Here is a 25865-nt window from a genome sequence, read left to right as displayed (position 1 = left end):
CCCAAAAACATTTGCAGTCTGAAAAGGACATTAACCCGCATGCTAGACCCCTGAAATTCCCAAAAATATTTTTGGCACGAAAAATGCATCCTACAACCCTGAAAGTTCAGAATATGTCAGCATTCCAAAAAAGGCATTAAAATGCATCTTAGGCCTGAAAAAATGTTGAAATCTTTGGAGGCCCAAAAAAGGGGTTTACAGGCATCGTAGACCCCCTAAAGTCTGGAAAATGATGGTGGCCCAAAAACATTGTGAGAGATCTCTGAATGTCCCAAAAACATTTCCAGCCTGAAAGGGGCATTAACCCGCATCCTAGACCACTGAAATTCCCAAAAATATTTTTGGTACGAAAAATGCATCCTACCCCCCTGAAAGTACAGAATATGTTAGCAGCCCAAAAAAGGCCTTAAATGCATTTTAGGCCTGAAAAAATGTTGAAATCTTTGGAGGCCCAAAAAAGGGGTGTACAGGCATCGTAGACCCCCTAAAGTCTGGAAAATGTTGGTGGCCCAAAAACATTGTGAGAGATTTCTGAATGTCCCAAAAACATTTACAGCCTGAAAGGGGCATTAACCCACATCCTAGACCACTGTAATTCTCCAAAATATTTTTGCCACGAAAAATGCATCCTACATCCCCGAAAGTACAGAATATGTTAGCAGCCCAAAAAAGGCCTTAAAATGCATCTTAGGCCGGCAAAAATGTTGAAATCTTTGGAGGCCCAAAAAAGGGGTTTACAGGCATCGTAGACCACCTAAAGTCCAGCAAATGTTGGTGGCCCAAAAGCAGTGTGAGAGAGCTCAGAATGTCCCAAAAGCATTTGCAGCTTGAAAGGGGCATTAACCCGCATCCTAGACCACTGAAATTCCCAAATATATTTTTGGCACGAAAAATGCATCCTACATCCCCGAAAGTACAGAATATGTTAGCAGCCAAAAAAAGGCCTTAAAATGCATCTTAGGCCGGCAAAAATGTTGAAATCTTTGGAGGCCCAAAAAAGGGGTTTACAGACATCGTAGACCCCCTAAAGTCCAGAATATGTCGGTGGCCCAAAAACGGTGTGAGAGAGCTCTGAATCTCCCAAAAACATTTGCAGTCTGAAAAGGACATTAACCCGCATGCTAGACCCCTGAAATTCCCAAAAATATTTTTGGCAGGAAAAATGCATCCTACAACCCTGAAAGTTCAGAATATGTCAGCATTCCAAAAAAGGCCTTAAAATGCATCTTAGGCCTGAAAAAATGTTGAAATCTTTGGAGGCCCAAAAAAGGGGTTTACAGGCATCGTAGACCACCTAAAGTCTGGAAATTTTGGTGGCCCAAAAACATTGTGAGAGATCTCTGAATGTCCCAAAAACATTTACAGCCTGAAAGGGGCATTAACCCACATCCTAGACCACTGTAATTCTCCAAAATATTTTTGCCACGAAAAATGCATCCTACATCCCCGAAAGTACAGAATATCTTAGCAGCCCAAAAAAGGCCTTAAAATGCATCTTAGGCCGTCAAAAATGTTGAAATCTTTGGAGGCCCAAAAAAGGGGTTTACAGGCATCGTAGACCACCTAAAGTCCAGAAAATGTTGGTGGCCCAAAAGCAGTGTGAGAGAGCTCGCAATGTCCCAAAAGCATTTGCAGCTTGAAAGGGGCATTAACCCGCATCCTAGACCACTGAAATTCCCAAAAATATTTTTGGCACGAAAAATGCATCCTACCCCCCTGAAAGTACAGAATATGTTAGCAGCCCAAAAAAGGCCTTAAATGCATTTTAGGCCTGCAAAAATGTTGAAATGTTTGGAGGCCCAAAAAAAAGGTTTACCAGCATCGTAGACCCCCTAAAGTCCAGAAAATGTTGGTGGCCCAAAGACATTGTGAGAGAGCTCTGAATGTCCCAAAAACATTAGCAGCCCAAAAGGGGCATTAACCCAAATCCTAGACCACTGAAATTACCAAAAATATTTCTGGCACGAAAAATGCATCCTACACCCCTGAAAGTTCAGAAAATGTTAGCAGCCCAAAAAAGGCCTTAAAATGCATCTTAGGCCTGCAAAAATGTTGAAATGTTTGGTGCCCAAAAAAGGGGTTTACAGGCATCTTAGACCCCCTAAAGTTCAGAAAATGTTGGTGGCCCAAAAACAGTGTGAGAGAGGTCTGAATGTCCCAAAAGCATTTGCAGCCTGAAAGGGGCATTAACCCACATCCTAGACCACTGAAATTCCCAAAACAAAAATATTTTTGCCACGAAAAATGGATCCTACAACCCCGAAAGCACAGAATATGTTAGCAGCCCAAAAAGGCCTTAAAATGCATCTTAGGCCTGCAAAAATGTTGAAATCTTTGGAGGCCCAAAAAAGGGGTTTACAGGCATCGTAGACCCCCTAAAGTCCATAAAATGTTGGTGGCCCAAAAGCAGTGTGAGAGAGCTCGGAATGTCCCAAAAGCATTTGCAGCTTGAAAGGGGCATTAAACTGCATCCTAGACCACTGAAATTCCCAAAAATATTTTTGGCACGAAAAATGCATCCTACCCCCCTGAAAGTACAGAATATGTTAGCAGCCCAAAAAAGGCCTTAAATGCATTTTAGGCCTGCAAAAATGTTGAAATGTTTGGAGGCCCAAAAAAAAGGTTTACAGGCATCGTAGACCCCCTAAAGTCCAGAAAATGTTGGTGGCCCAAAAACATTGTGAGAGAGCTCTGAATGCCCCAAAAACATTTGCAGCCTGAAAGGGGCATTAACCCAAATCCTAGACCACTGAAATTACCAAAAATATTTCTGGCACGAAAAATGCATCCTACACCCCTGAAAGTTCAGAAAATGTTAGCAGCCCAAAAAGGCCTTAAAATCCATCTTAGGCCTGCAAAAATGTTGAAATGTTTGGATGCCCAAAAAAGGGGTTAACAGGCATCGAAGACCCCCTAAAGTCCAGAATATGTCGGTGGCCCAAAAACGGTGTGAGAGAGCTCTGAATCTCCCAAAAACATTTGCAGTCTGAAAAGGACATTAACCCGCATGCTAGACCCCTGAAATTCCCAAAAATATTTTTGGCACGAAAAATGCACCCTAAAACCCTGAAAGTTCAGAATATGTCAGCATTCCAAAAAAGGCATTAAAATGCATCTTAGGCCTGAAAAAATGGTGAAATCTTTGGAGGCCCAAAAAAGGGGTTTACAGGCATCGTAGACCCCCTAAAGTCTGGAAAATGTTGGTGGCCCAAAAACATTGTGAGAGATCTCTGAATGTCCCAAAAACATTTACAGCCTGAAAGGGGCATTAACCCGCATCCTAGACCACTGAAATTCCCAAAAATATTTTTGGTACGAAAAATGCATCCTACCCCCCTGAAAGTACAGAATATGTTAGCAGCCCAAAAAAGGCCTTAAATGCATTTTAGGCCTGAAAAAATGTTGAAATCTTTGGAGGCCCAAAAAAGGGGTTTACAGGCATCGTAGACCCCCTAAAGTCTGGAAAATGTTGGTGGCCCAAAAACATTGTGAGAGAGCTCTGAATGTCCCAAAAACATTTGCAGCCTGAAAGGGGCATTAACCCAAATCCTAGACCACTGAAATTCCCAAAAATATTTTTGGCACGAAAAATGCATCCTAAACCCCTGAAAGTACAGAATATGTTAGCAGCCCAAAAAAGGCCTTAAATGCAATTTAGGCCTGCAAAAATGTTGAAATGTTTGGAGGCCCAAAAAAAAGGTTTACCGGCATCGTAGACCCCCTAAAGTCCAGAAAATGTTGGTGGCCCAAAGACATTGTGAGAGAGCTCTGAATGTCCCAAAAACATTAGCAGCCCAAAAGGGGCATTAACCCAAATCCTAGACCACTGAAATTACCAAAAATATTTCTGGCACGAAAAATGCATCCTACACCCCTGAAAGTTCAGAAAATGTTAGCAGCCCAAAAAAGGCCTTAAAATGCATCTTAGGCCTGCAAAAATGTTGAAATGTTTGGTGCCCAAAAAAGGGGTTTACAGGCATCTTAGACCCCCTAAAGTTCAGAAAATGTTGGTGGCCCAAAAACAGTGTGAGAGAGGTCTGAATGTCCCAAAAGCATTTGCAGCCTGAAAGGGGCATTAACCCACATCCTAGACCACTGAAATTCCCAAAACAAAAATATTTTTGCCACAAAAAATGGATCCTACAACCCCGAAAGCACAGAATATGTTAGCAGCCCAAAAAGGCCTTAAAATGCATTTTAGGCCTGCAAAAATGTTGAAATGTTTGGATGCCCAAAAAAGGGGTTAACAGGCATCGTAGACCCCATAAAGTCCAGAATATGTCGGTGGCCCAAAAACGGTGTGAGAGAGCTCTGAATCTCCCAAAAACATTTGCAGTCTGAAAAGGACATTAACCCGCATGCTAGACCCCTGAAATTCCCAAAAATATTTTTGACACGAAAAATGCATCCTACAACCCTGAAAGTTCAGAATATGTCAGCATTCCAAAAAAGGCCTTAAAATGCATCTTAGGCCTGAAAAAATGTTGAAATCTTTGGAGGCCCAAAAAAGGGGTTTACAGGCATCGTAGACCCCCTAAAGTCTGGAAAATGTTGGTGGCCCAAAAACATTGTGAGAGAGCTCTGAATGTCCCAAAAACATTTGCAGCCTGAAAGGGGCATTAACCCAAATCCTAGACCACTGAAATTCCCAAAAATATTTTTGGCACGAAAAATGCATCCTAAACCCCTGAAAGTACAGAATATGTTAGCAGCCCAAAAAAGGCCTTAAATGCAATTTAGGCCTGCAAAAATGTTGAAATGTTTGGAGGCCCAAAAAAAAAGGTTTACCGGCATCGTAGACCCCCTAAAGTCCAGAAAATGTTGGTGGCCCAAAGACATTGTGAGAGAGCTCTGAATGTCCCAAAAACATTAGCAGCCCAAAAGGGGCATTAACCCAAATCCTAGACCACTGAAATTACCAAAAATATTTCTGGCACGAAAAATGCATCCTACACCCCTGAAAGTTCAGAAAATGTTAGCAGCCCAAAAAAGGCCTTAAAATGCATCTTAGGCCTGCAAAAATGTTTAAATGTTTGGTGCCCAAAAAAGGGGTTTACAGGCATCTTAGACCCCCTAAAGTTCAGAAAATGTTGGTGGCCCAAAAACAGTGTGAGAGAGGTCTGAATGTCCCAAAAGCATTTGCAGCCTGAAAGGGGCATTAACCCACATCCTAGACCACTGAAATTCCCAAAACAAAAATATTTTTGCCACGAAAAATGGATCCTACAACCCCGAAAGCACAGAATATGTTAGCAGCCCAAAAAGGCCTTAAAATGCATCTTAGGCCTGCAAAAATGTTGAAATCTTTGGAGGCCCAAAAAAGGGGTTTACAGGCATCGTAGACCCCCTAAAGTCCATAAAATGTTGGTGGCCCAAAAGCAGTGTGAGAGAGCTCGGAATGTCCCAAAAGCATTTGCAGCTTGAAAGGGGCATTAAACTGCATCCTAGACCACTGAAATTCCCAAAAATATTTTTGGCACGAAAAATGCATCCTACCCCCCTGAAAGTACAGAATATGTTAGCAGCCCAAAAAAGGCCTTAAATGCATTTTAGGCCTGCAAAAATGTTGAAATGTTTGGAGGCCCAAAAAAAAGGTTTACAGGCATCGTAGACCCCCTAAAGTCCAGAAAATGTTGGTGGCCCAAAAACATTGTGAGAGAGCTCTGAATGCCCCAAAAACATTTGCAGCCTGAAAGGGGCATTAACCCAAATCCTAGACCACTGAAATTACCAAAAATATTTCTGGCACGAAAAATGCATCCTACACCCCTGAAAGTTCAGAAAATGTTAGCAGCCCAAAAAGGCCTTAAAATCCATCTTAGGCCTGCAAAAATGTTGAAATGTTTGGATGCCCAAAAAAGGGGTTAACAGGCATCGAAGACCCCCTAAAGTCCAGAATATGTCGGTGGCCCAAAAACGGTGTGAGAGAGCTCTGAATCTCCCAAAAACATTTGCAGTCTGAAAAGGACATTAACCCGCATGCTAGACCCCTGAAATTCCCAAAAATATTTTTGGCACGAAAAATGCACCCTACAACCCTGAAAGTTCAGAATATGTCAGCATTCCAAAAAAGGCATTAAAATGCATCTTAGGCCTGAAAAAATGTTGAAATCTTTGGAGGCCCAAAAAAGGGGTTTACAGGCATCGTAGACCCCCTAAAGTCTGGAAAATGTTGGTGGCCCAAAAACATTGTGAGAGATCTCTGAATGTCCCAAAAACATTTACAGCCTGAAAGGGGCATTAACCCGCATCCTAGACCACTGAAATTCCCAAAAATATTTTTGGTACGAAAAATGCATCCTACCCCCCTGAAAGTACCGAATATGTTAGCAGCCCAAAAAAGGCCTTAAATGCATTTTAGGCCTGAAAAAATGTTGAAATCTTTGGAGGCCCAAAAAAGGGGTTTACAGGCATCGTAGACCCCCTAAAGTCTGGAAAATGTTGGTGGCCCGAAAACATTGTGAGAGAGTTCTGAATGTCCCAAAAACATTTGCAGCCTGAAAGGGGCATTAACCCAAATCCTAGACCACTGAAATTCCCAAAAATATTTTTGGCACGAAAAATGCATCCTAAACCCCTGAAAGTACAGAATATGTTAGCAGCCCAAAAAAGGCCTTAAATGCAATTTAGGCCTGCAAAAATGTTGAAATGTTTGGAGGCCCAAAAAAAAGGTTTACCGGCATCGTAGACCCCCTAAAGTCCAGAAAATGTTGGTGGCCCAAAGACATTGTGAGAGAGCTCTGAATGTCCCAAAAACATTAGCAGCCCAAAAGGGGCATTAACCCAAATCCTAGACCACTGAAATTACCAAAAATATTTCTGGCACGAAAAATGCATCCTACACCCCTGAAAGTTCAGAAAATGTTAGCAGCCCAAAAAAGGCCTTAAAATGCATCTTAGGCCTGCAAAAATGTTGAAATGTTTGGTGCCCAAAAAAGGGGTTTACAGGCATCTTAGACCCCCTAAAGTTCAGAAAATGTTGGTGGCCCAAAAACAGTGTGAGAGAGGTCTGAATGTCCCAAAAGCATTTGCAGCCTGAAAGGGGCATTAACCCACATCCTAGACCACTGAAATTCCCAAAACAAAAATATTTTTGCCACGAAAAATGGATCCTACAACCCCGAAAGCACAGAATATGTTAGCAGCCCAAAAAGGCCTTAAAATGCATCTTAGGCCTGCAAAAATGTTGAAATCTTTGGAGGCCCAAAAAAGGGGTTTACAGGCATCGTAGACCCCCTAAAGTCTGGAAAATGTTGGTGGCCCAAAAACATTGTGAGAGATCTCTGAATGTCCCAAAAACATTTACAGCCTGAAAGGGGCATTAACCCATATCCTAGACCACTGTAATTCTCCAAAATATTTTTGCCACGGAAAATGCATCCTACACCCCTGAAAGTTCAGAAAATGTTAGCAGCACAAAAAAGGCCTTAAAATGCATCTTAGGCCTGCAAAAATGTTGAAATCTTTGGAGGCCCAAAAAAGGGGTTTACAGGCATCGTAGACCCTCTAAAGTCTGTAAAATGTTGGTGGCCCAAAAACATTGTGAGAGATCTCTGAATGTCCCAAAAACATTTACAGCCTGAAAGGGGCATTAACCCACATCCTAGACCACTGTAATTACCAAAAATATTTCTGGCACGAAAAATGCATCCTACACCCCTGAAAGTTAAGAAAATGTTAGCAGCCCAAAAAGGCCTTAAAATGCATTTTAGGCCTGCAAAAATGTTGAAATGTTTGGATGCCCAAAAAAGGAGTCAACAGGCATCGTAGACCAAATAAAGTCCAGAATATGTCGGTGGCCCAAAAACGGTGTGAGAGAGCTCTGAATCTCCCAAAAACATTTGCAGTCTGAAAAGGACATTAACCCGCATGCTAGACCCCTGAAATTCCCAAAAATATTTTTGGCACGAAAAATGCATCCTACAACCCTGAAAGTTCAGAATATGTCAGCATTCCAAAAAAGGCCTTAAAATGCATCTTAGGCCTGAAAAAATGTTGAAATCTTTGGAGGCCCAAAAAAGGGGTTTACAGGCATCGTAGACCCCCTAAAGTCTGGAAAATGTTGGTGGCCCAAAAACATTGTGAGAGAGCTCTGAATGTCCCAAAAACATTTGCAGCCTGAAAGGGGCATTAACCCAAATCCTAGACCACTGAAATTCCCAAAAATATTTTTGGCACGAAAAATGCATCCTAAACCCCTGAAAGTACAGAATATGTTAGCAGCCCAAAAAAGGCCTTAAATGCAATTTAGGCCTGCAAAAATGTTGAAATGTTTGGAGGCCCAAAAAAAAGGTTTACCGGCATCGTAGACCCCCTAAAGTCCAGAAAATGTTGGTGGCCCAAAGACATTGTGAGAGAGCTCTGAATGTCCCAAAAACATTAGCAGCCCAAAAGGGGCATTAACCCAAATCCTAGACCACTGAAATTACCAAAAATATTTCTGGCACGAAAAATGCATCCTACACCCCTGAAAGTTCAGAAAATGTTAGCAGCCCAAAAAAGGCCTTAAAATGCATCTTAGGCCTGCAAAAATGTTGAAATGTTTGGATGCCCAAAAAAGGGGTTTACAGGCATCTTAGACCCCCTAAAGTTCAGAAAATGTTGGTGGCCCAAAAACAGTGTGAGAGAGGTCTGAATGTCCCAAAAGCATTTGCAGCCTGAAAGGGGCATTAACCCACATCCTAGACCACTGAAATTCCCAAAACAAAAATATTTTTGCCACGAAAAATGGATCCTACAACCCCGAAAGCACAGAATATGTTAGCAGCCCAAAAAAGGCCTTAAAATGCATCTTAGGCCTGCAAAAATGTTGAAATCTTTGGAGGCCCAAAAAAGGGGTTTACAGGCATTGTAGACCCCCTAAAGTCCATAAAATGTTGGTGGCCCAAAAGCAGTGTGAGAGAGCTCGGAATGTCCCAAAAGCATTTGCAGCTTGAAAGGGGCATTAACCTGCATCCTAGACCACTGAAATTCCCAAAAATATTTTTGCCACGAAAAATGCATCCTACATCCCCGAAAGTACAGAATATGTTAGCAGCCCAAAAAAGGCCTTAAAATGCATTTTAGGCCTGCAAAAATGTTGAAATGTTTGGATGCCCAAAAAAGGGGTTAACAGGCATCGTAGACCCCATAAAGTCCAGAATATGTCGGTGGCCCAAAAACGGTGTGAGAGAGCTCTGAATCTCCCAAAAACATTTGCAGTCTTAAAAGGACATTAACCCGCATGCTAGACCCCTGAAATTCCCAAAAATATTTTTGACACGAAAAATGCATCCTACAACCCTGAAAGTTCAGAATATGTCAGCATTCCAAAAAAGGCCTTAAAATGCATCTTAGGCCTGAAAAAATGTTGAAATCTTTGGAGGCCCAAAAAAGGGGTTTACAGGCATCGTAGACCCCCTAAAGTCTGGAAAATGTTGGTGGCCCAAAAACATTGTGAGAGAGCTCTGAATGTCCCAAAAACATTTGCAGCCTGAAAGGGGCATTAACCCAAATCCTAGACCACTGAAATTCCCAAAAATATTTTTGGCACGAAAAATGCATCCTACACCCCTGAAAGTTCAGAAAATGTTAGCAGCCCAAAAAAGGCCTTAAAATGCATCTTAGGCCTGCAAAAATGTTGAAATGTTTGGTGCCCAAAAAAGGGGTTTACAGGCATCTTAGACCCCCTAAAGTTCAGAAAATGTTGGTGGCCCAAAAACAGTGTGAGAGAGGTCTGAATGTCCCAAAAGCATTTGCAGCCTGAAAGGGGCATTAACCCACATCCTAGACCACTGAAATTCCCAAAACAAAAATATTTTTGCCACGAAAAATGGATCCTACAACCCCGAAAGCACAGAATATGTTAGCAGCCCAAAAAGGCCTTAAAATGCATCTTAGGCCTGCAAAAATGTTGAAATCTTTGGAGGCCCAAAAAAGGGGTTTACAGGCATCAGACCCCCTAAAGTCCATAAAATGTTGGTGGCCCAAAAGCAGTGTGAGAGAGCTCGGAATGTCCCAAAAGCATTTGCAGCTTGAAAGGGGCATTAAACTGCATCCTAGACCACTGAAATTCCCAAAAATATTTTTGGCACGAAAAATGCATCCTACCCCCCTGAAAGTACAGAATATGTTAGCAGCCCAAAAAAGGCCTTAAATGCATTTTAGGCCTGCAAAAATGTTGAAATGTTTGGAGGACCAAAAAAAAGGTTTACAGGCATCGTAGACCCCCTAAAGTCCAGAAAATGTTGGTGGCCCAAAAACATTGTGAGAGAGCTCTGAATGCCCCAAAAACATTTGCAGCCTGAAAGGGGCATTAACCCAAATCCTAGACCACTGAAATTACCAAAAATATTTCTGGCACGAAAAATGCATCCTACACCCCTGAAAGTTCAGAAAATGTTAGCAGCCCAAAAAGGCCTTAAAATGCATCTTAGGCCTGCAAAAATGTTGAAATGTTTGGATGCCCAAAAAAGGGGTTAACAGGCATCGAAGACCCCCTAAAGTCCAGAATATGTCGGTGGCCCAAAAACGGTGTGAGAGAGCTCTGAATCTCCCAAAAACATTTGCAGTCTGAAAAGGACATTAACCCGCATGCTAGACCCCTGAAATTCCCAAAAATATTTTTGGCACGAAAAATGCATCCTACAACCCTGAAAGTTCAGAATATGTCAGCATTCCAAAAAAGGCATTAAAATGCATCTTAGGCCTGAAAAAATGTTGAAATCTTTGGAGGCCCAAAAAAGGGGTTTACAGGCATCGTAGACCCCCTAAAGTCTGGAAAATGTTGGTGGCCCAAAAACATTGTGAGAGATCTCTGAATGTCCCAAAAACATTTACAGCCTGAAAGGGGCATTAACCTGCATCCTAGACCACTGAAATTCCCAAAAATATTTTTGGTACGAAAAATGCATCCTACCCCCCTGAAAGTACAGAATATGTTAGCAGCCCAAAAAAGGCCTTAAATGCATTTTAGGCCTGAAAAAATGTTGAAATCTTTGGAGGCCCAAAAAAGGGGTTTACAGGCATTGTAGACCCCTTAAAGTCTGGAAAATGTTGGTGGCCCAAAAACATTGTGAGAGATCTCTGAATGTCCCAAAAACATTTACAGCCTGAAAGGGGCATTAACCCACATCCTAGACCACTGTAATTCTCCAAAATATTTTTGCCACGAAAAATGCATCCTACATCCCCGAAAGTACCGAATATGTTAGCAGCCCGAAAAAGGCCTTAAAATGCATCTTAGGCCGGCAAAAATGTTGAAATCTTTGGAGGCCCAAAAAAGGGGTTTACAGGCATCGTAGACCACCTAAAGTCCAGAAAATGTCGGTGGCCCAAAAACGGTGTGAGAGAGCTCTGAATCTCCCAAAAACATTTGCAGTCTGAAAAGGACATTAACCCGCATGCTAGACCCCTGAAATTCCCAAAAATATTTTTGGCACGAAAAATGCATCCTAAACCCCTGAAAGTACAGAATATGTTAGCAGCCCAAAAAAGGCCTTAAATGCAATTTAGGCCTGCAAAAATGTTGAAATGTTTGGAGGCCCAAAAAAAAGGTTTACCGGCATCGTAGACCCCCTAAAGTCCAGAAAATGTTGGTGGCCCAAAGACATTGTGAGAGAGCTCTGAATGTCCCAAAAACATTAGCAGCCCAAAAGGGGCATTAACCCAAATCCTAGACCACTGAAATTACCAAAAATATTTCTGGCACGAAAAATGCAACCTACACCCCTGAAAGTTCAGAAAATGTTAGCAGCCCAAAAAAGGCCTTAAAATGCATCATAGGCCTGCAAAAATGTTGAAATGTTTGGATGCCCAAAAAAGGGGTTTACAGGCATCTTAGACCCCCTAAAGTTCAGAAAATGTTGGTGGCCCAAAAACAGTGTGAGAGAGGTCTGAATGTCCCAAAAGCATTTGCAGCCTGAAAGGGGCATTAACCCACATCCTAGACCACTGAAATTCCCAAAACAAAAATATTTTTGCCACGAAAAATGGATCCTACAACCCCGAAAGCACAGAATATGTTAGCAGCCCAAAAAAGGCCTTAAAATGCATCTTAGGCCTGCAAAAATGTTGAAATCTTTGGAGGCCCAAAAAAGGGGTTTACAGGCATCGTAGACCCCCTAAAGTCCATAAAATGTTGGTGGCCCAAAAGCAGTGTGAGAGAGCTCGGAATGTCCCAAAAGCATTTGCAGCTTGAAAGGGGCATTAACCTGCATCCTAGACCACTGAAATTACCAAAAATATTTCTGGCACGAAAAAATGCATCCTACACCCCTGAAAGTTCAGAAAATGTTAGCAGCCCAAAAAGGCCTTAAAATGCATCTTAGGCCTGCAAAAATGTTGAAATGTTTGTATGCCCAAAAAAGGGGTTTACAGGCATCGTAGACCCCCTAAAGTCCAGAATATGTCGGTGGCCCAAAAACGGTGTGAGAGAGCTCTGAATCTCCCAAAAACATTTGCAGTCTGAAAAGGACATTAACCCGCATGCTAGACCCCTGAAATTCCCAAAAATATTTTTGGCACGAAAAATGCATCCTACAACCCTGAAAGTTCAGAATATGTCAGAATTCCAAAAAAGGCCTTAAAATGCATCTTAGGCCTGAAAAAATGTTGAAATCTTTGGAGGTCCAAAAAAGGGGTTTACAGGCATCGTAGGCCCCCTAAAGTCTGGAAAATGTTGGTGGCCCAAAAACATTGTGAGAGATCTCTGAATGTCCCAAAAACATTTACAGCCTGAAAGGGGCATTAACCCACATCCTAGACCACTGTAATTCTCCAAAATATTTTTGCCACGAAAAATGCATCCTACACCCCTGAAAGTTCAGAAAATGTTAGCAGCACAAAAAAGGCCTTAAAATGCATCTTAGGCCTGCAAAAATGTTGAAATCTTTGGAGGCCCAAAAAGGGGTTTACAGGCATCGTAGACCCCCTAAAGTCTGTAAAATGTTGGTGGCCCAAAAACATTGTGAGAGATCTCTGAATGTCCCAAAAACATTTACAGCCTGAAAGGGGCATTAACCCACATCCTAGACCACTGTAATTACCAAAAATATTTCTGGCACGAAAAATGCATCCTACACCCCTGAAAGTTCAGAATATGTTAGCAGCCCAAAAAAGGCCTTAAATGCATTTTAGGCCTGAAAAAATGTTGAAATCTTTGGAGGCCCAAAAAAGGGGTTTACAGGCATCGTAGACCCCCTAAAGTCTGGAAAATGTTGGTGGCCCAAAAACATTGTGAGAGAGCTCTGAATGTCCCAAAAACATTTGCAGCCTGAAAGGGGCATTAACCCAAATCCTAGACCACTGAAATTCCCAAAAATATTTTTGGCACGAAAAATGCATCCTAAACCCCTGAAAGTACAGAATATGTTAGCAGCCCAAAAAAGGCCTTAAATGCAATTTAGGCCTGCAAAAATGTTGAAATGTTTGGAGGCCCAAAAAAAAGGTTTACCGGCATCGTAGACCCCCTAAAGTCCAGAAAATGTTGGTGGCCCAAAGACATTGTGAGAGAGCTCTGAATGTCCCAAAAACATTAGCAGCCCAAAAGGGGCATTAACCCAAATCCTAGACCACTGAAATTACCAAAAATATTTCTGGCACGAAAAATGCATCCTACACCCCTGAAAGTTCAGAAAATGTTAGCAGCCCAAAAAAGGCCTTAAAATGCATCTTAGGCCTGCAAAAATGTTGAAATGTTTGGTGCCCAAAAAAGGGGTTTACAGGCATCTTAGACCCCCTAAAGTTCAGAAAATGTTGGTGGCCCAAAAACAGTGTGAGAGAGGTCTGAATGTCCCAAAAGCATTTGCAGCCTGAAAGGGGCATTAACCCACATCCTAGACCACTGAAATTCCCAAAACAAAAATATTTTTGCCACGAAAAATGGATCCTACAACCCCGAAAGCACAGAATATGTTAGCAGCCCAAAAAGGCCTTAAAATGCATCTTAGGCCTGCAAAAATGTTGAAATCTTTGGAGGCCCAAAAAAGGGGTTTACAGGCATCGTAGACCCCCTAAAGTCTGGAAAATGTTGGTGGCCCAAAAACATTGTGAGAGATCTCTGAATGTCCCAAAAACATTTACAGCCTGAAAGGGGCATTAACCCATATCCTAGACCACTGTAATTCTCCAAAATATTTTTGCCACGGAAAATGCATCCTACACCCCTGAAAGTTCAGAAAATGTTAGCAGCACAAAAAAGGCCTTAAAATGCATCTTAGGCCTGCAAAAATGTTGAAATCTTTGGAGGCCCAAAAAAGGGGTTTACAGGCATCGTAGACCCTCTAAAGTCTGTAAAATGTTGGTGGCCCAAAAACATTGTGAGAGATCTCTGAATGTCCCAAAAACATTTACAGCCTGAAAGGGGCATTAACCCACATCCTAGACCACTGTAATTACCAAAAATATTTCTGGCACGAAAAATGCATCCTACACCCCTGAAAGTTAAGAAAATGTTAGCAGCCCAAAAAGGCCTTAAAATGCATTTTAGGCCTGCAAAAATGTTGAAATGTTTGGATGCCCAAAAAAGGAGTCAACAGGCATCGTAGACCCCATAAAGTCCAGAATATGTCGGTGGCCCAAAAACGGTGTGAGAGAGCTCTGAATCTCCCAAAAACATTTGCAGTCTGAAAAGGACATTAACCCGCATGCTAGACCCCTGAAATTCCCAAAAATATTTTTGGCACGAAAAATGCATCCTACAACCCTGAAAGTTCAGAATATGTCAGCATTCCAAAAAAGGCCTTAAAATGCATCTTAGGCCTGAAAAAATGTTGAAATCTTTGGAGGCCCAAAAAAGGGGTTTACAGGCATCGTAGACCCCCTAAAGTCTGGAAAATGTTGGTGGCCCAAAAACATTGTGAGAGAGCTCTGAATGTCCCAAAAACATTTGCAGCCTGAAAGAGGCATTAACCCAAATCCTAGACCACTGAAATTCCCAAAAATATTTTTGGCACGAAAAATGCATCCTAAACCCCTGAAAGTACAGAATATGTTAGCAGCCCAAAAAAGGCCTTAAATGCAATTTAGGCCTGCAAAAATGTTGAAATGTTTGGAGGCCCAAAAAAAAGGTTTACCGGCATAAAGTCCAGAAAATGTTGGTGGCCCAAAGACATTGTGAGAGAGCTCTGAATGTCCCAAAAACATTAGCAGCCCAAAAGGGGCATTAACCCAAATCCTAGACCACTGAAATTACCAAAAATATTTCTGGCACGAAAAATGCATCCTACACCCCTGAAAGTTCAGAAAATGTTAGCAGCCCAAAAAAGGCCTTAAAATGCATCTTAGGCCTGCAAAAATGTTGAAATGTTTGGATGCCCAAAAAAGGGGTTTACAGGCATCTTAGACCCCCTAAAGTTCAGAAAATGTTGGTGGCCCAAAAACAGTGTGAGAGAGGTCTGAATGTCCCAAAAGCATTTGCAGCCTGAAAGGGGCATTAACCCACATCCTAGACCACTGAAATTCCCAAAACAAAAATATTTTTGCCACGAAAAATGGATCCTACAACCCCGAAAGCACAGAATATGTTAGCAGCCCAAAAAAGGCCTTAAAATGCATCTTAGGCCTGCAAAAATGTTGAAATCTTTGGAGGCCCAAAAAAGGGGTTTACAGGCATTGTAGACCCCCTAAAGTCCATAAAATGTTGGTGGCCCAAAAGCAGTGTGAGAGAGCTCGGAATGTCCCAAAAGCATTTGCAGCTTGAAAGGGGCATTAACCTGCATCCTAGACCACTGAAATTCCCAAAAATATTTTTGCCACGAAAAATGCATCCTACATCCCCGAAAGTACAGAATATGTTAGCAGCCCAAAAAAGGCCTTAAAATGCATTTTAGGCCTGCAAAAATGTTGAAATGTTTGGATGCCCAAAAAAGAGGTTAACAGGCATCGTAGACCCCATAAAGTCCAGAATATGTCGGTGGCCCAAAAACGGTGTGAGAGAGCTCTGAATCTCCCAAAAACATTTGCAGTCTTAAAAGGACATTAACCCGCATGCTAGACCCCTGAAATTCCCAAAAATATTTTTGACACGAAAAATGCATCCTACAACCCTGAAAGTTCAGAATATGTCAGCATTCCAAAAAAGGCCTTAAAATGCATCTTAGGCCTGAAAAAATGTTGAAATCTTTGGAGGCCCAAAAAAGGGGTTTACAGGCATCGTAGACCCCCTAAAGTCTGGAAAATGTTGGTGGCCCAAAAACATTGTGAGAGAGCTCTGAATGTCCCAAAAACATTTGCAGCCTGAAAGGGGCATTAACCCAAATCCTAGACCACTTTAATTCCCAAAAATATTTTTGGCACGAAAAATGCATCCTAAACCCCTGAAAGTACAGAATATGTTAGCAGCCCAAAAAAGGCCTTAAATGCAATTTAGGCCTGCAAAAATGTTGAAATGTTTGGAGGCCCAAAAAAAAGGTTTACCGGCATCGTAGACCCCCTAAAGTCCAGAAAATGTTGGTGGCCCAAAGACATTGTGAGAGAGCTCTGAATCACCCAAAAACATTAGCAGCCCAAAAGGGGCATTAACCCAAATCCTAGACCACTGAAATTACCAAAAATATTTCTGGCACGAAAAATGCATCCTACACCCCTGAAAGTTCAGAAAATGTTACCAGCCCAAAAAAGGCCTTAAAATGCATCTTAGGCCTGCAAAAATGTTGAAATGTTTGGTGCCCAAAAAAGGGGTTTACAGGCATCTTAGACCCCCTAAAGTTCAGAAAATGTTGGTGGCCCAAAAACAGTGTGAGAGAGGTCTGAATGTCCCAAAAGCATTTGCAGCCTGAAAGGGGCATTAACCCACATCCTAGACCACTGAAATTCCCAAAACAAAAATATTTTTGCCACGAAAAATGCATCCTACAATCCTGAAAGTTCAGAATATGTCAGAATTCCAAAAAAGGCCTTAAAATGCATCTTAGGCCTGAAAAAATGTTGAAATCTTTGGAGGTCCAAAAAAGGGGTTTACAGGCATCGTAGGCCCCCTAAAGTCTGGAAAATGTTGGTGGCCCAAAAACATTGTGAGAGATCTCTGAATGTCCCAAAAACATTTACAGCCTGAAAGGGGCATTAACCCACATCCTAGACCACTGTAATTCTCCAAAATATTTTTGCCACGAAAAATGCATCCTACATCCCCGAAAGTACCGAATATGTTAGCAGCCCGAAAAAGGCCTTAAAATGCATCTTAGGCCGGCAAAAATGTTGAAATCTTTGGAGGCCCAAAAAAGGGGTTTACAGGCATCGTAGACCACCTAAAGTCCAGAAAATGTCGGTGGCCCAAAAACGGTGTGAGAGAGCTCTGAATCTCCCAAAAACATTTGCAGTCTGAAAAGGACATTAACCCGCATGCTAGACCCCTGAAATTCCCAAAAATATTTTTGGCACGAAAAATGCATCCTAAACCCCTGAAAGTACAGAATATGTTAGCAGCCCAAAAAAGGCCTTAAATGCAATTTAGGCCTGCAAAAATGTTGAAATGTTTGGAGGCCCAAAAAAAAGGTTTACCGGCATCGTAGACCCCCTAAAGTCCAGAAAATGTTGGTGGCCCAAAGACATTGTGAGAGAGCTCTGAATGTCCCAAAAACATTAGCAGCCCAAAAGGGGCATTAACCCAAATCCTAGACCACTGAAATTACCAAAAATATTTCTGGCACGAAAAATGCAACCTACACCCCTGAAAGTTCAGAAAATGTTAGCAGCCCAAAAAAGGCCTTAAAATGCATCATAGGCCTGCAAAAATGTTGAAATGTTTGGATGCCCAAAAAAGGGGTTTACAGGCATCTTAGACCCCCTAAAGTTCAGAAAATGTTGGTGGCCCAAAAACAGTGTGAGAGAGGTCTGAATGTCCCAAAAGCATTTGCAGCCTGAAAGGGGCATTAACCCACATCCTAGACCACTGAAATTCCCAAAACAAAAATATTTTTGCCACGAAAAATGGATCCTACAACCCCGAAAGCACAGAATATGTTAGCAGCCCAAAAAAGGCCTTAAAATGCATCTTAGGCCTGCAAAAATGTTGAAATCTTTGGAGGCCCAAAAAAGGGGTTTACAGGCATCGTAGACCCCCTAAAGTCCATAAAATGTTGGTGGCCCAAAAGCAGTGTGAGAGAGCTCGGAATGTCCCAAAAGCATTTGCAGCTTGAAAGGGGCATTAACCTGCATCCTAGACCACTGAAATTACCAAAAATATTTCTGGCACGAAAAAATGCATCCTACACCCCTGAAAGTTCAGAAAATGTTAGCAGCCCAAAAAGGCCTTAAAATGCATCTTAGGCCTGCAAAAATGTTGAAATGTTTGTATGCCCAAAAAAGGGGTTTACAGGCATCGTAGACCCCCTAAAGTCCAGAATATGTCGGTGGCCCAAAAACGGTGTGAGAGAGCTCTGAATCTCCCAAAAACATTTGCAGTCTGAAAAGGACATTAACCCGCATGCTAGACCCCTGAAATTCCCAAAAATATTTTTGGCACGAAAAATGCATCCTACAACCCTGAAAGTTCAGAATATGTCAGAATTCCAAAAAAGGCCTTAAAATGCATCTTAGGCCTGAAAAAATGTTGAAATCTTTGGAGGTCCAAAAAAGGGGTTTACAGGCATCGTAGGCCCCCTAAAGTCTGGAAAATGTTGGTGGCCCAAAAACATTGTGAGAGATCTCTGAATGTCCCAAAAACATTTACAGCCTGAAAGGGGCATTAACCCACATCCTAGACCACTGTAATTCTCCAAAATATTTTTGCCACGAAAAATGCATCCTACACCCCTGAAAGTTCAGAAAATGTTAGCAGCACAAAAAAGGCCTTAAAATGCATCTTAGGCCTGCAAAAATGTTGAAATCTTTGGAGGCCCAAAAAGGGGTTTACAGGCATCGTAGACCCCCTAAAGTCTGTAAAATGTTGGTGGCCCAAAAACATTGTGAGAGATCTCTGAATGTCCCAAAAACATTTACAGCCTGAAAGGGGCATTAACCCACATCCTAGACCACTGTAATTACCAAAAATATTTCTGGCACGAAAAATGCATCCTACACCCCTGAAAGTTCAGAATATGTTAGCAGCCCAAAAAAGGCCTTAAATGCATTTTAGGCCTGAAAAAATGTTGAAATCTTTGGAGGCCCAAAAAAGGGGTTTACAGGCATCGTAGACCCCCTAAAGTCTGGAAAATGTTGGTGGCCCAAAAACATTGTGAGAGAGCTCTGAATGTCCCAAAAACATTTGCAGCCTGAAAGGGGCATTAACCCAAATCCTAGACCACTGAAATTCCCAAAAATATTTTTGGCACGAAAAATGCATCCTAAACCCCTGAAAGTACAGAATATGTTAGCAGCCCAAAAAAGGCCTTAAATGCAATTTAGGCCTGCAAAAATGTTGAAATGTTTGGAGGCCCAAAAAAAAGGTTTACCGGCATCGTAGACCCCCTAAAGTCCAGAAAATGTTGGTGGCCCAAAGACATTGTGAGAAAGCTCTGAATGTCCCAAAAACATTAGCAGCCCAAAAGGGGCATTAACCCAAATCCTAGACCACTGAAATTACCAAAAATATTTCTGGCACGAAAAATGCATCCTACACCCCTGAAAGTTCAGAAAATGTTAGCAGCCCAAAAAAGGCCTTAAAATGCATCTTAGGCCTGCAAAAATGTTGAAATGTTTGGTGCCCAAAAAAGGGGTTTACAGGCATCTTAGACCCCCTAAAGTTCAGAAAATGTTGGTGGCCCAAAAACAGTGTGAGAGAGGTCTGAATGTCCCAAAAGCATTTGCAGCCTGAAAGGGGCATTAACCCACATCCTAGACCACTGAAATTCCCAAAACAAAAATATTTTTGCCACGAAAAATGGATCCTACAACCCCGAAAGCACAGAATATGTTAGCAGCCCAAAAAGGCCTTAAAATGCATCTTAGGCCTGCAAAAATGTTGAAATCTTTGGAGGCCCAAAAAAGGGGTTTACAGGCATCGTAGACCCCCTAAAGTCTGGAAAATGTTGGTGGCCCAAAAACATTGTGAGAGATCTCTGAATGTCCCAAAAACATTTACAGCCTGAAAGGGGCATTAACCCATATCCTAGACCACTGTAATTCTCCAAAATATTTTTGCCACGGAAAATGCATCCTACACCCCTGAAAGTTCAGAAAATGTTAGCAGCACAAAAAAGGCCTTAAAATGCATCTTAGGCCTGCAAAAATGTTGAAATCTTTGGAGGCCCAAAAAAGGGGTTTACAGGCATCGTAGACCCTCTAAAGTCTGTAAAATGTTGGTGGCCCAAAAACATTGTGAGAGATCTCTGAATGTCCCAAAAACATTTACAGCCTGAAAGGGGCATTAACCCACATCCTAGACCACTGTAATTACCAAAAATATTTCTGGCACGAAAAATGCATCCTACACCCCTGAAAGTTAAGAAAATGTTAGCAGCCCAAAAAGGCCTTAAAATGCATTTTAGGCCTGCAAAAATGTTGAAATGTTTGGATGCCCAAAAAAGGAGTCAACAGGCATCGTAGACCCCATAAAGTCCAGAATATGTCGGTGGCCCAAAAACGGTGTGAGAGAGCTCTGAATCTCCCAAAAACATTTGCAGTCTGAAAAGGACATTAACCCGCATGCTAGACCCCTGAAATTCCCAAAAATATTTTTGGCACGAAAAATGCATCCTACAACCCTGAAAGTTCAGAATATGTCAGCATTCCAAAAAAGGCCTTAAAATGCATCTTAGGCCTGAAAAAATGTTGAAATCTTTGGAGGCCCAAAAAAGGGGTTTACAGGCATCGTAGACCCCCTAAAGTCTGGAAAATGTTGGTGGCCCAAAAACATTGTGAGAGAGCTCTGAATGTCCCAAAAACATTTGCAGCCTGAAAGAGGCATTAACCCAAATCCTAGACCACTGAAATTCCCAAAAATATTTTTGGCACGAAAAATGCATCCTAAACCCCTGAAAGTACAGAATATGTTAGCAGCCCAAAAAAGGCCTTAAATGCAATTTAGGCCTGCAAAAATGTTGAAATGTTTGGAGGCCCAAAAAAAAGGTTTACCGGCATAAAGTCCAGAAAATGTTGGTGGCCCAAAGACATTGTGAGAGAGCTCTGAATGTCCCAAAAACATTAGCAGCCCAAAAGGGGCATTAACCCAAATCCTAGACCACTGAAATTACCAAAAATATTTCTGGCACGAAAAATGCATCCTACACCCCTGAAAGTTCAGAAAATGTTAGCAGCCCAAAAAAGGCCTTAAAATGCATCTTAGGCCTGCAAAAATGTTGAAATGTTTGGATGCCCAAAAAAGGGGTTTACAGGCATCTTAGACCCCCTAAAGTTCAGAAAATGTTGGTGGCCCAAAAACAGTGTGAGAGAGGTCTGAATGTCCCAAAAGCATTTGCAGCCTGAAAGGGGCATTAACCCACATCCTAGACCACTGAAATTCCCAAAACAAAAATATTTTTGCCACGAAAAATGGATCCTACAACCCCGAAAGCACAGAATATGTTAGCAGCCCAAAAAAGGCCTTAAAATGCATCTTAGGCCTGCAAAAATGTTGAAATCTTTGGAGGCCCAAAAAAGGGGTTTACAGGCATTGTAGACCCCCTAAAGTCCATAAAATGTTGGTGGCCCAAAAGCAGTGTGAGAGAGCTCGGAATGTCCCAAAAGCATTTGCAGCTTGAAAGGGGCATTAACCTGCATCCTAGACCACTGAAATTCCCAAAAATATTTTTGCCACGAAAAATGCATCCTACATCCCCGAAAGTACAGAATATGTTAGCAGCCCAAAAAAGGCCTTAAAATGCATTTTAGGCCTGCAAAAATGTTGAAATGTTTGGATGCCCAAAAAAGAGGTTAACAGGCATCGTAGACCCCATAAAGTCCAGAATATGTCGGTGGCCCAAAAACGGTGTGAGAGAGCTCTGAATCTCCCAAAAACATTTGCAGTCTTAAAAGGACATTAACCCGCATGCTAGACCCCTGAAATTCCCAAAAATATTTTTGACACGAAAAATGCATCCTACAACCCTGAAAGTTCAGAATATGTCAGCATTCCAAAAAAGGCCTTAAAATGCATCTTAGGCCTGAAAAAATGTTGAAATCTTTGGAGGCCCAAAAAAGGGGTTTACAGGCATCGTAGACCCCCTAAAGTCTGGAAAATGTTGGTGGCCCAAAAACATTGTGAGAGAGCTCTGAATGTCCCAAAAACATTTGCAGCCTGAAAGGGGCATTAACCCAAATCCTAGACCACTTTAATTCCCAAAAATATTTTTGGCACGAAAAATGCATCCTAAACCCCTGAAAGTACAGAATATGTTAGCAGCCCAAAAAAGGCCTTAAATGCAATTTAGGCCTGCAAAAATGTTGAAATGTTTGGAGGCCCAAAAAAAAGGTTTACCGGCATCGTAGACCCCCTAAAGTCCAGAAAATGTTGGTGGCCCAAAGACATTGTGAGAGAGCTCTGAATCACCCAAAAACATTAGCAGCCCAAAAGGGGCATTAACCCAAATCCTAGACCACTGAAATTACCAAAAATATTTCTGGCACGAAAAATGCATCCTACACCCCTGAAAGTTCAGAAAATGTTACCAGCCCAAAAAAGGCCTTAAAATGCATCTTAGGCCTGCAAAAATGTTGAAATGTTTGGTGCCCAAAAAAGGGGTTTACAGGCATCTTAGACCCCCTAAAGTTCAGAAAATGTTGGTGGCCCAAAAACAGTGTGAGAGAGGTCTGAATGTCCCAAAAGCATTTGCAGCCTGAAAGGGGCATTAACCCACATCCTAGACCACTGAAATTCCCAAAACAAAAATATTTTTGCCACGAAAAATGCATCCTACAATCCTGAAAGTTCAGAATATGTCAGAATTCCAAAAAAGGCCTTAAAATGCATCTTAGGCCTGAAAAAATGTTGAAATCTTTGGAGGTCCAAAAAAGGGGTTTACAGGCATCGTAGGCCCCCTAAAGTCTGGAAAATGTTGGTGGCCCAAAAACATTGTGAGAGATCTCTGAATGTCCCAAAAACATTTACAGCCTGAAAGGGGCATTAACCCACATCCTAGACCACTGTAATTCTCCAAAATATTTTTGCCACGAAAAATGCATCCTACATCCCCGAAAGTACCGAATATGTTAGCAGCCCGAAAAAGGCCTTAAAATGCATCTTAGGCCGGCAAAAATGTTGAAATCTTTGGAGGCCCAAAAAAGGGGTTTACAGGCATCGTAGACCACCTAAAGTCCAGAAAATGTCGGTGGCCCAAAAACGGTGTGAGAGAGCTCTGAATCTCCCAAAAACATTTGCAGTCTGAAAAGGACATTAACCCGCATGCTAGACCCCTGAAATTCCCAAAAATATTTTTGGCACGAAAAATGCATCCTAAACCCCTGAAAGTACAGAATATGTTAGCAGCCCAAAAAAGGCCTTAAATGCAATTTAGGCCTGCAAAAATGTTGAAATGTTTGGAGGCCCAAAAAAAAGGTTTACCGGCATCGTAGACCCCCTAAAGTCCAGAAAATGTTGGTGGCCCAAAGACATTGTGAGAGAGCTCTGAATGTCCCAAAAACATTAGCAGCCCAAAAGGGGCATTAACCCAAATCCTAGACCACTGAAATTACCAAAAATATTTCTGGCACGAAAAATGCAACCTACACCCCTGAAAGTTCAGAAAATGTTAGCAGCCCAAAAAAGGCCTTAAAATGCATCATAGGCCTGCAAAAATGTTGAAATGTTTGGATGCCCAAAAAAGGGGTTTACAGGCATCTTAGACCCCCTAAAGTTCAGAAAATGTTGGTGGCCCAAAAACAGTGTGAGAGAGGTCTGAATGTCCCAAAAGCATTTGCAGCCTGAAAGGGGCATTAACCCACATCCTAGACCACTGAAATTCCCAAAACAAAAATATTTTTGCCACGAAAAATGGATCCTACAACCCCGAAAGCACAGAATATGTTAGCAGCCCAAAAAAGGCCTTAAAATGCATCTTAGGCCTGCAAAAATGTTGAAATCTTTGGAGGCCCAAAAAAGGGGTTTACAGGCATCGTAGACCCCCTAAAGTCCATAAAATGTTGGTGGCCCAAAAGCAGTGTGAGAGAGCTCGGAATGTCCCAAAAGCATTTGCAGCTTGAAAGGGGCATTAACCTGCATCCTAGACCACTGAAATTACCAAAAATATTTCTGGCACGAAAAAATGCATCCTACACCCCTGAAAGTTCAGAAAATGTTAGCAGCCCAAAAAGGCCTTAAAATGCATCTTAGGCCTGCAAAAATGTTGAAATGTTTGTATGCCCAAAAAAGGGGTTTACAGGCATCGTAGACCCCCTAAAGTCCAGAATATGTCGGTGGCCCAAAAACGGTGTGAGAGAGCTCTGAATCTCCCAAAAACATTTGCAGTCTGAAAAGGACATTAACCCGCATGCTAGACCCCTGAAATTCCCAAAAATATTTTTGGCACGAAAAATGCATCCTACAACCCTGAAAGTTCAGAATATGTCAGAATTCCAAAAAAGGCCTTAAAATGCATCTTAGGCCTGAAAAAATGTTGAAATCTTTGGAGGTCCAAAAAAGGGGTTTACAGGCATCGTAGGCCCCCTAAAGTCTGGAAAATGTTGGTGGCCCAAAAACATTGTGAGAGATCTCTGAATGTCCCAAAAACATTTACAGCCTGAAAGGGGCATTAACCCACATCCTAGACCACTGTAATTCTCCAAAATATTTTTGCCACGAAAAATGCATCCTACACCCCTGAAAGTTCAGAAAATGTTAGCAGCACAAAAAAGGCCTTAAAATGCATCTTAGGCCTGCAAAAATGTTGAAATCTTTGGAGGCCCAAAAAGGGGTTTACAGGCATCGTAGACCCCCTAAAGTCTGTAAAATGTTGGTGGCCCAAAAACATTGTGAGAGATCTCTGAATGTCCCAAAAACATTTACAGCCTGAAAGGGGCATTAACCCACATCCTAGACCACTGTAATTACCAAAAATATTTCTGGCACGAAAAATGCATCCTACACCCCTGAAAGTTCAGAATATGTTAGCAGCCCAAAAAAGGCCTTAAATGCATTTTAGGCCTGAAAAAATGTTGAAATCTTTGGAGGCCCAAAAAAGGGGTTTACAGGCATCGTAGACCCCCTAAAGTCTGGAAAATGTTGGTGGCCCAAAAACATTGTGAGAGAGCTCTGAATGTCCCAAAAACATTTGCAGCCTGAAAGGGGCATTAACCCAAATCCTAGACCACTGAAATTCCCAAAAATATTTTTGGCACGAAAAATGCATCCTAAACCCCTGAAAGTACAGAATATGTTAGCAGCCCAAAAAAGGCCTTAAATGCAATTTAGGCCTGCAAAAATGTTGAAATGTTTGGAGGCCCAAAAAAAAGGTTTACCGGCATCGTAGACCCCCTAAAGTCCAGAAAATGTTGGTGGCCCAAAGACATTGTGAGAGAGCTCTGAATGTCCCAAAAACATTAGCAGCCCAAAAGGGGCATTAACCCAAATCCTAGACCACTGAAATTACCAAAAATATTTCTGGCACGAAAAATGCATCCTACACCCCTGAAAGTTCAGAAAATGTTAGCAGCCCAAAAAAGGCCTTAAAATGCATCTTAGGCCTGCAAAAATGTTGAAATGTTTGGTGCCCAAAAAAGGGGTTTACAGGCATCTTAGACCCCCTAAAGTTCAGAAAATGTTGGTGGCCCAAAAACAGTGTGAGAGAGGTCTGAATGTCCCAAAAGCATTTGCAGCCTGAAAGGGGCATTAACCCACATCCTAGACCACTGAAATTCCCAAAACAAAAATATTTTTGCCACGAAAAATGGATCCTACAACCCCGAAAGCACAGAATATGTTAGCAGCCCAAAAAGGCCTTAAAATGCATCTTAGGCCTGCAAAAATGTTGAAATCTTTGGAGGCCCAAAAAAGGGGTTTACAGGCATCGTAGACC

This window comes from Ambystoma mexicanum, chromosome 8 (genome assembly GCF_040938575.1).
Source record: "Ambystoma mexicanum isolate Mex_15411 chromosome 8, UKY_AmexF1_1, whole genome shotgun sequence".
NCBI lineage: Eukaryota > Metazoa > Chordata > Amphibia > Caudata > Ambystomatidae > Ambystoma > Ambystoma mexicanum.
Note: the sequence above shows the minus strand (reverse complement) of the source record.